Here is an 11,221-nt window from a genome sequence, read left to right as displayed (position 1 = left end):
TTCTCTGCAGTGTTTAGTTTATTATTTGACTGTGTAGCCACGTTACTGCATACTTCATTAGTCATAAACATTTCTGGGAGTGTTCATCTTGAATAGTGGTTTCATACTGAGATTTCGATATTTTAAAAAAACTTTGGAATGCTTCCCACACACAGCTAGCATGTGCCAATTCTACTGCAGCTCCTAAATGTTTCAGACAAAATGCTCTTTCAAACAAACAAACAAACAAACAAACCTCCAATGGGGGCTCGGTGCTGAGACATCAGGCATCAATGTCTCCATCCAAACATGACACTGCTGAATATACCATATTCTGTTCATACAGCGCTGCATGCAAGTTTTGACAAGCAAAGTTTCTTCTATATATTGTTTGGATATTTGAGAGCACTAAGATCAAACAGGACACAATTCTGCAGCCCAGTGTCTTCTGAATGTCTAATTATGCAGGTAATATCCAAATACAAAAGTAGGCTCCATTGACGTCAGTGAGATTACTCACATGAGTATGGCCTGTAAGCTTAGGCCTATGAAATTTTACTGAAAGATTTAAATCAAATAAATGAAAATGCTAAATAGGTTTTAAAGTGTCCATTTGTGGAGAAAATTCATCACCTGCTTAAAACTAGATTAAAATAATTAGTTAATCAATATTAGTGAATAACCTTAACATGACCATGCACATTTACATTTTGCTTTACAAAATATTTAAAAGGTATTTAGAAAGGCAGCTTACAATTTCATTCTAAAGGCTTCTCTTCTTTCTGCAGTTCTTTTAAGTTTCACTTACCAAGGCTCAGGAATAGAGTACATTTTGTGTAATAAATCTTCCTTTCAACCTCAATACACTAAGAAAGAGTAACTCTAAAAGAGACTAGAGCTTCTGGGTTTAAATTTAACACTATTTAAGGAAAGCAAACCTTTGCTAGGGGATATAACTGTTAACATTGTGATTTTTCAAACCTAAGGTTTCTAATGGGGTTTGACTGTTCCAGAGATAACATATTTTTTCTAGGTAACATATTTCAAGTTCGATTATGAGCAAATGTTACAAAATTTTAGTGTAATGTGAAATACTGTAATGTCAGATAGCATTATTTATCTGCTTAATATGACTAAAACCATTAATTGCTGGGAGCCACAATTCATCCCAGCAACATGAAAATCCATTTTGTGCCTATCTTGTCAGTTATTGCAGATTTTCATAATGAATTGTGAAATGGTGAAATTCTTTTGGGAAATGTGTTTGTATATTTCAACCTGCAGGTTCTGTGCGGTCACTTTTATTACACAGATCCTCCATTAACTAAATGTTTTCATTATGGCGGTGCCATGACACATCAACGATGCATGTTTTATCCTTTTAGATATCTGGAATAGTCTTTATTATTGTACATGCAGTTTTAATTATTAGAATTTATGAAATGAACTAAGTGGCTAATGTTCATTGACTTATATTTCCATTTAATGATTCAATCAGGTTAAATCTGTCCCGTCTTCCAGTCAAGGTACTATATGTAACTCCCTGAGGAAAGGTAAAATACTGCACATACTGATCTAATTACTTTCCACAATGATATTAAAATGGTTGCCTAATGCTTTACTATTTGCAATACGGAAGCTAACCTTCTCCCACTAAAGTCAATGGCAAAACGCCTCTCTTCCGTCACTTTAAAGAAAGCAAGATTGAGGCCTTAGCTTCTACCTGTTATATAAACTAATGGTAGAACAATGGGCCAATCAGAAGCCAGAGTAGAAACAATCTTGTGCCCGCTCAGGTCCTGATTCTGTTCTCACACCAGTGTAATTCTGTTAACTTCTAGGGAGTTTGTCCTGATTTACACTGAAATAAGTTAAGAGCAGATTTAGGTCAGTAATCTCCATTTCAGTGAAGCTAAGGTACAATGAACTGTCAGCCTATTTGAATGACAAATCTACTTACAATAGTCTCTTGCTTGCCAATTCACTGAATGGTATTGGCGCCATTCTTACAGTGCAAGTAACTCCTACCAAATGTAACCAACATTCCTTAGCCAGTCAGACAATAAGCAGCAAACTGGTAATGTCTATAGTGGAAGGGGCAGGGGGCAATCTTAGCTTCATGTCTGGTCTGACATATGGTGGGAACAGAGGACTTGCATTCAAATGCTTAGAGGTTTCCATCATGAGCAAGCACCATCTTAATTTTGCTCCACCTATATAATTCAGTTTATGCTTCTAACTCAAAGTACCAATGTGTTCTTAGTCAAAAATTGTTTCAGTGTCTTGTGCACAGAGATGGGTGGGTAAGCCAAGGCTGCTGACTGCAAATGAGGTGTTAACGTTAGTTGCTCTACTGAAGTTTCTCAGAAACCATGGCATTTTATTTATTTTAAGCCCAGTATTGAATGCCATTATTACAAATCTGATAAACTTTAGAGCAATCTAAGCTAAAGCAGGTATTAGCATTCCCGCAGTGAAGTGTAATGTACCGGTTTTGATTGTGCATGCATGTTTGTGTAAGCACATATGCATCTTCCGCTTCTCCACTTGATGGAATGAGAGACTTTTTTCTAGTGCTTAGGATTCTGTTACTCAATGTAGGCTAGTCACAACCCCCCACCCCCCACAATCTATCTATACACACACACACACACTAATACTTGTACTGACAGCTAAGAGAGATTCAAAATGTTAGGGACTCTTGTTTTGGGAGCAGAAGTTCCCAAGTTCCAATCCTCACTCTGCACATTTGCCATTTACATTGGTCACCTTTAAAATCATGCCTATTTTGTCTTAGATAAATATATACCATTTAGCTCAGTACTTGCAATAATACCTAACTTTCTCTATAGTTATTACAAGGAAAATCCAGAATACTGCAGATACCCAGATAAAAAAATACTTTTGTCTACACAACCACTTACGTCTGTATAATTTACATCACTCCAGGGTGTAAGTAATCACACCCCGAGCAACATAAGTAAACTGACTTAAGCGCTAGTGTAGACCGCGCTATGTTGTCAGGAGAGCTTTTCCCGCTGACATAGCTACCACCTCTTGCGGAGGCAGAGTAATGAAGTTGATGGGAGTGCTCTCTCCCGTAGGCTGAGAGCAGCTTCAGCAGACACACTACAGTGGCACAGCTGCGCTGCTGTAGTGCTTCTAGTGTAAACTAGCCAGTTACCGGAGGTAATTGGCAAGTTTTTAAGTCTGACAAGTTCAGTTGGTGATAGTGGTGTATAGTGTTTGAAGCTATGATTTGTTTACAAGAGTTTTTTATTGCATGTGAAACAGACTATTTTAATTCCAAGATCGCTATATAAAGCCAGAGGCATGGTATTGAATCTGACCATTAAGCAGCAGTGGTATTAGAAATACGTTTGACATTTCATTGTAACAATAGAAACTTCGGGATCTATCATAGAAATCTTTAACCAATTAAATGGGAAATTGACATGAACATAGATGGACCGTCCATAAAACAAAAGTACATAGGATCAAGGTGGAAAGAAAGGTAAAGACATTACTGCAGCTTCTGAAAGCATCTCTTAAAATCATCTGGTAGGCTTATTGGTGTTTTTGTGGTTGGTGTTACAAAGACATGAGTTGATAATCCAGCACATGCTACTCTCTCAAACATTTACAGTACTGGACTGTCTAAGAAACAGCCACCAATAAGTGTGTTGTGATGTAATCCAGGTAGGTTCTAATGAGGTGTAGGTAGAAATAAGGCTAGACAGTAGTGTACACTGGATCGTCTTATCTTCTCCACTCCTAAAGCACCCAGTGGATTCTGAGGAAATTCGATGGGCCTATGAAATGAACATCTAGTGGTCACCATGAATCCCACCATTGAAGAGGTTAATGTATTGGTATCAAGCGCACAATACCTAGAAAATTAAACAAAAATCATTCCAGATATTAATTTCTAACCCCATATGGCATGGATTTCTCAGAACTGGCACTTCCTGGTTCTGTTGGGCAAAAAGCCAGCACATTTTATGTTTCAATAAGAAGATAAACAACTTTATTTTAGTATTACATCAACTGCAAGATTTATATTGGCATGCCAAAGGCCAAGAGATTACTGACTGCACCGACAAGCACCCTCCTCCCGGCCTTATGCCATACATTTTAGATTCAGCTGAGCTGATGTTCTTTGCTTCCACTCCATCTCACACGGACTCTCAATGTCAAGACACAAGAGAAAGAAAGAAATGCTATCCCAGAATTCATCAACTGAAAGGGTACAATACAATTGCATCTCTCAAATTTCCTGAATCTTTCATTTGATGATAATGTAGAGATAATACATTTCAAGATCATAAGGAGAACCTCATAAGGAACCACAAGTGAATTTCATGGGAAATGAGAATTAGAGAAGATAGTGACTGGACAGGTCCTATAACTCTGGCAAAAAAATATAAAAAAAAAATCAAAGGCTTCTTCCCCCATACCATCACTTTCCAAATTAAAACTTCATCACATCAAAGTCTTTCCTTATTCCACTCACTGTTTGGTAAGCACCTCCTGACTGGAGCCTACACCGAGCACCCTTCCCCCAGGTCAGAATCCCCTGCTGCACAAAACTCCCTCCCAGAGCCCACACCTCTCACCCTCTCCTGCACCCTAACAGTCTGCTCCACCCTGGAGCCCCCTCCTGCACCCAAACTCCCTCCCAGAAAGAAACTAATATAACAGCTGTTCTAAGGTAAGACGTAGGCTATTTTCAATTAACTTAACTATATTCAACTTGTTTTAAGACTGAAATGTAATCATGGAACGGCTTTATGTCAATTAAAAGCCAAGTTTAGTATAGCATTAATAGCCTCGATGCCATAATTGTGATAATTCTGTTTAAATCAGGAAAAAGACTTCTACACAGGGGCCCCACAAAATCTAATAGTCCCGGGCCCACAGGGGAATTAATCCGGCCCTGGTTTTATGGTCATAACAAAGGCTAGGAATTGACTTTGTAAATAGAACAGAACCTTTCAAACCAACATAAGGAACTAGAGGTTGAGTTATTGGGTCTTTACGTGGACTTGCTACTGAACTTACCCATATGCACAATTTTCTACAAAGCAGTAATATTTTTGTGTAGCTGCAACCCGCCAGCTTAAAAGTGGATGAATTACATGCATAAAGCACCACTGAAGTTTCAAAACATCTGTGTGTTCTTTGGAGTAAGAGACACCATATCAATATCAAATATACCTAATAAAGAACTACATTAAAGTTTAACTAATCAGTCAGGAACATATGTAAGGTAAGGCTCTGCCCCCAAAGCTGACTACACTCCTGGTTGCAATTTCACAAACAAGACACTAAGTATCAGTATCCCTTTATAACATACATATGCAGCATATACAAATGTGATAAAATTGAAACAACTTGCAGCATGCAGAGCAATACAGAACATACAATACACACAATGAAATACTGCCTCCAAATTCTACTTCATTCAACTGGAAACAAATCATTTTAAAAGATGCTTGTGGACCAAAAATTATTTAAGACACCAGCCAAATCAGACTGTCCAAAATCCAATTTGTTCCATGTCTTGTTTGGCAGATGATTTCAAAGATCAATAAAGTTGTCTTTGTCGACAATCATGAAATGTTAACCAGCCTGAGTGTTTTGAAGCTTTTACAAAGTATTCAGCTTCATTAAACATTAAACAGTCTTGAAATATAAATATAAAATAACTATCTGCTTTCTATCTTTCAGATACAGAAAAAAAGGTGCCTAAAATATGGAAAGCAACAGGAAAATATTAAATAGATTGGGAATTCACAGACAATAATTTAAGAAAGCTGTCAGTAGTAAATGGCTCATTCAGATATGCTCTGCCATGAAAGTAAGACAATGTTATAATGCCAATTTGTGAAACAGAAAATATCTGGTAAGAAACAAAAAAATCATATGACAAATTTATATCATGGGAAGTTCATAAGTACCTCTCTATGGCTGCATGCATACAAGCCTAAGGCCTGGTACTCATTTACACTAAAGCCAGTTATACCACTCTGCCAGCGTAATGAGCCTTCAAGTGTGTGTAAATGAGAATGAGGTCCTATACTCTCCTCCTTGTCTTTTATGTGAAGAACCCAGCAAACACAGCAGAAAAGAATGTAAGGTTCACAAAGGAGAAACATTAGTTTTACAAATCACTGAAAGTGACTGGATGTAAGCTGTCAAAATAAGTCAACGAAACGGTGTGGTGATCTACAGTCTGACATGCCACACTCTGTGATCTGAGATACAGCTAAAGGTTACTTACCGTATAGCAAGAAGTTCTACTTTAAAGTCTATACCTATAAATCAAAAGGACTTTCATTTCTTGGGCTTTAATACACGTGACCGATTTAATACTTAAGTTTTCATAACAGTAGCCTTAGGCTGCTGTCTTTAATTCTTCATTGTTTTTGCATATTAACAGTGTAAGGGTATGGCTACACTTACAGTTTTGCAGCGCTGGTAGTTACAGCTGTGTTCGTACAGCTGTGTAGGGCCAGCGCTGCAGTGTGGCCACACTGACAGCTACCAGCGCTGCAGTGTGGCCACATTTACAGCACTTGCAGCGCTGTTGGGAGTGGTGCATTGTGGGCAGCTATCCCACAGAGCACCTCGTCCCATTTTGGCGCTGTGGCTTGTGGGAAGGGGAAGGAAGTGTGCGGGTCTTTCCGCTTCCTGTTCCAATGCCCCGTGGTGCTTTGCTACACATTCCGAGCAGTTTGGCGGCATTGTGAGTCTGCAGCGCAATTTCTGAGATTTCTGTTACAAATGGAGCCTGAGCTGCTGAGGACCTTGCTGATGAATGTTGCCAGCACATCACGCATGGCAGTGGAGCTATTCCTTCAGCTGCAAAGTGACACTAAGGAGTCAGACGATGATATTGAAACGCCTGACGCTGAAGACACTCAATTGCTTGTGGCAGTAACAGACGTGCTCAGCACCGTGGAACGGCGCCTTTGGGCTCGGGAAACCAGCACTCAGTGGTGGGATCACATCGTCCTGCAAGCTGGGATGACGAGCAGTGGCTGCAGAACTTTCGGATGAGAAAAGCCACTTTCATGTCACTGTGTGCTGAGCTCGCCCCTACCCTGCGGCGCAGGGACACGAGATTGAGAGCTGCCCTGCCAGTGGAGAAGCGGGTGGCTATTGCAATCTGGAAGCTGGCAACTCCAGACAGCTACCGATCGGTGGCGAACCAGTTTGGAGTGGGAAAGTCCACCGTTGGAATGGTGCTGATGCAAGTTTGCACAGCCATTAATCGCACCCTGTTAAGAAGAACTGTGACTCTGGGGAACGTGCAGGACATTGTGGATGGCTTTGCAGAAATGGGTTTCCCTAACTGTGGAGGGGCAATAGATGGGACGCATATTCCTATTCTGTCACCACCCCACCTGGCATCAGAGTACGTTAATCGCAAGGGTATTTCTCCGTGGTTCTGCAAGCGCTTGTGGATCACCGTGGCATTTCACTGACATTTACTCAGGATGGCCTGGAAAGGTGCACGATGCACGCATCTTCGGAACAGTTCCCTGTTCAGGAGCTGGAGGGCAGGACTTTTTTTTCCAGACCGCAAGATCACAGTAGGGGACGTCGAAATGCCCATTGTGATCCTGGAGACCCCGCTTACCCCTTAATGCCATGGCTCATGAAGCCGTATACAGGAAAGCTTGACAGGAGCAAGGACCGTTCAACTACAGGCTGAGCGGTGCAGAATGACTGTAGAGTGTGCTTTTGGCCGTTTGAAAGCCCCGCTGGAGGTGTCTTTATGGGAAGCTAGATTTGGGGGAAAGCAGCATCTCCGCTGTTATATCCGCGTGCTGTACCCTCCATAATATTTGTGAAGGAAGGGTGAAAGATTCAGTGAGGAATGGACCTCCGAGGTTCGACGCCTAGAGGATGAATTTGCAAACAGCCAGAGAGCAGGGTACTAGGGAGGCCCAGGAAAGGGCTTCAAGGATTAGGGAATGCTTTAAGGAGCAATTTGATGCTGAGAGCCAACAGTAATGTTGGTGCCTTTGCTGTGCTTTGTTCTACTTGGGGTCCAATATTTACCACTTCCTGCAATAATAAAAGTATTGTAAAAGCCATAAAAAATCCTTTATTCACAAGTACAGTACATAAAGGCCAGGGGGGTTAGGGTGGTGGACTGTACTTCATAGGTTTGAATATGTCCTGTTTGATTACTGTTCAATGTCTGCTGCACTTCAGGATTACTATGCTGCAGGGTAATGGGGGTAGAGGCACAGGGTAAGAATTATAGTTATCAGGGCTGGCTAGGTGATCATACAGGTGTTGGGGGCAGCTGGGGTATAAGAAACTGGCTGCTGGAGAAAGGTGTTTTTGTGCAAATACTGGGAACAAGAAAGAGAGCTTGGGAGGGCTGTGGGTTACACGGTACATATCTGCCTGCATGGCTACGAGAGACTCGAAAGACTCAGTTGGCGAGCCAGGAGGCTTATCATCTGCTTTGAGGTTTTTTTGATTGCCAATTCCTTTCTCCTGCTTTCTGTTTGCCTCCAGTCATACATTTTCTCTCTCCATCATACATTTCTCTCTCCATTCCTGCGTCTTCCTACTTTCTCTGTGTAGTGATTCATAACTGCTTGATCAATTCTTCTTTTGATTTTCGGGATTTCTTCTCAAGTTCTGCAAGCGACGTGAGGCGGTGATCCGGCTGCATTAGTCAAGGTCACTAGAAAAAACACAGATAGAACCATGTAATACACAGAGGCTACATTGTTTATTATCACACAGTGAAGGAGTTTTAGACTTTTTGTAGCATCCCTTCCCACATACCCTCACATAACCCAGAGAGGCCAGGGAAGCTGAAAGTCATGGCGAGCAATGGGGTGAGTGTTTTCTGCCGCCGAGTGCACCTGGGTCACTGGGGTTTATCTGCACTGGGTACCGGAGGTAGCTGGTGTCCTGCACAGGGACAGTAGTGAACAGGAAGGTGGCGAGCTGCTGGCGGGGGGGGGGTCCACGTAACTGCCGGCCTGCTGGTGAGGGGGGGGAAACGCACAGCTGTGCTGGCTGCCTGCTGGGAAGGGTGGGGGAACACCGGAGTACACCGCAGGGCTGGATGCCTGCTGGGAGGGGGGTGGGGGAAGACCGGAGCGCACCGCGGGGCTAGCTACATGCTGGGAAGGGGGGGGAGACCGGAGCGCACTAGCTGTGCTGGCTGCCTGCTGGAAGGGTGGGGGAACACGGAGGTGCAACGCGGGGCTGGATGCCTGCTGGGAGGGGGGTTGGGGGAAGACCGGAGCGCACCGCGGGGCTAGCTACGTGCTGGGAATGGGGGGGGGGAAGACCGGAGCGCACAGCTGTGCTGGCTGCCTGCTGGGAAGGGTGGGAGAACACCGGAGCGCACCGCGGGGCTGGATGCCTGCTGGGAGGGGGGGGGGGGAAGATCGGAGCGCACCGCGGGGCTAGCTACGTGCTGGGAAGGGGGGGGGAAGACCGGAGCGCACCGCAGGGCTAGCTACATGCTGGGAAGGGGGAAGGGAGACCGGAGTGCACCACGGGGCTGGCTGCCTGCTGGGAAGGGGGTGGGGAGACCGGAACGCACTGCGGGGCTGGGGGGGGACCGCGAACCTGGCGCCCTGCACTCAAGTATCCCTAAATTCTCAACAGGGTTTCCTACTGCCAGATATATCAGTGCTGCGTGTTACCTGGGAAGAGAGGGAGGGTCTTCTACAGCAATGTGGATTCCGCCCTGGCCCCTATGCAGCTTGCCTGTGTGCAGCCATGGTCCCCCCACCCCTCGCTGCACAGTGGATTGGACGAGTTAGCCTGACCGGGACAAGGACCACGGTGGCTCTCCCGATAAACTTGAGAAAGCACATAGCGCACGCTCTGGCCGCAACTTTTCAAGAGATTACCGAGGCAGATTACAGAGACGTGATAGAGCACATCAATGGGCTATTCCACGTTTAGGCATGCATGCAGGCAGCCATAACCCAAACCCTCCTCTCCCAAAACATAAAAATCTGCTTACCCCGAGCACGCTCCTCAGTTTCTTCCTCACCAGCAACTTCCTGCTGCTGCGACTGGCTAGCCTCCTCCTGGCTTGAGAAGAGCTCCTGGCTGCATGCCTCCTGGGACTCCGGGGTGTCTCCCTCCACGCCAGTAGCCTCACTGTCGGCTTCCTCTACACCCTCCCCCACTTCTCCCTGCTCTGAACTCTCCATCGTGGTCCTCGGATTGGCAGTGGGGTCACACCCAAGTATGGCATCCAGCTCCTTGTAAAAACGGCAGGTTGTGGGGGTAGCTCCTGAGCGGCGATTTCCCTCACGGGCTTTGCAGTAAGCACTCCTCAGCTCTTTTATTTTGACCCTGCACTGCAACGCGTCCCGTTCATGGCCCCTTTTCAGCAAGGACTGCGATATCTGCCCATAGGTATCATAATTTCTCCTTCTGGAGCACAGCTGTGCTTGCACAGCCTCCTCACCCCAAACACTGATGAGGTCCTGCAGCTCGGAATTGTTCCATGCTGGGGCTCGTTTGGGGCGTGGAGGCATGGTCGCTGATTGATTGAATGATTGATTGCACTCCACACCTGGCTGAGCAAACAGGAAGGGGATTTTTAAAATTCCCGGGGCATTTAAAGGAGGGGTCAGCTGAGCCCAGGGCAGTGGAGTGTGCATGATTACCAGAGAGGCTTCTAAGGTATGCTGGGATACCTCCTTATACCACAGAGGTCAATAAAAGCGCTGGTGGGTGTCCACACTTGCTGACCAGCGCTGGATCACCAGCGCTGGAATCCCTACACCCGAGGCTCGACCAGGTGTACAGCCAGCGCTGCAACCAGGGAGTTGCAGCGCTGGCCGTGCTTTGCAAGTGTGGCCACATCCTAAGTTGCAGCGCTGTAACCCCCTCACCAGCGCTGCAACTCTGTAGTGTAGCCAAGCCCTAAGATAAAATTCAGCCATGACACACCATTCACTTTGTTATTGTGGTGCTCCTCTTCCCTGCTCATGGAGCAGATGCACTGGCTCATCTGTCTGGGGTTAGGGAGAAACTTCTCCTCTGGGTAAGTTATTCCATAGCTGTTTCATCTGGCATTGGCCATTGTTGGATATAGAATACCAGACTAGATGGACCCTTGTACTGATCTCTTATGGCAATTTGATTAGCACTCCCTGTTGTGGGCTAAGAGAAAGAAGAGAGAGCAGGAGTTGCCTGTTCAGGGAGGCTGGATTTGGTAACAGGTATGTTTAACTAA

Source organism: Gopherus flavomarginatus, chromosome 5, assembly GCF_025201925.1.
Source record: "Gopherus flavomarginatus isolate rGopFla2 chromosome 5, rGopFla2.mat.asm, whole genome shotgun sequence".
Lineage (NCBI taxonomy): Eukaryota > Metazoa > Chordata > Testudines > Testudinidae > Gopherus > Gopherus flavomarginatus.
This window is presented reverse-complemented; position numbering follows the sequence as displayed.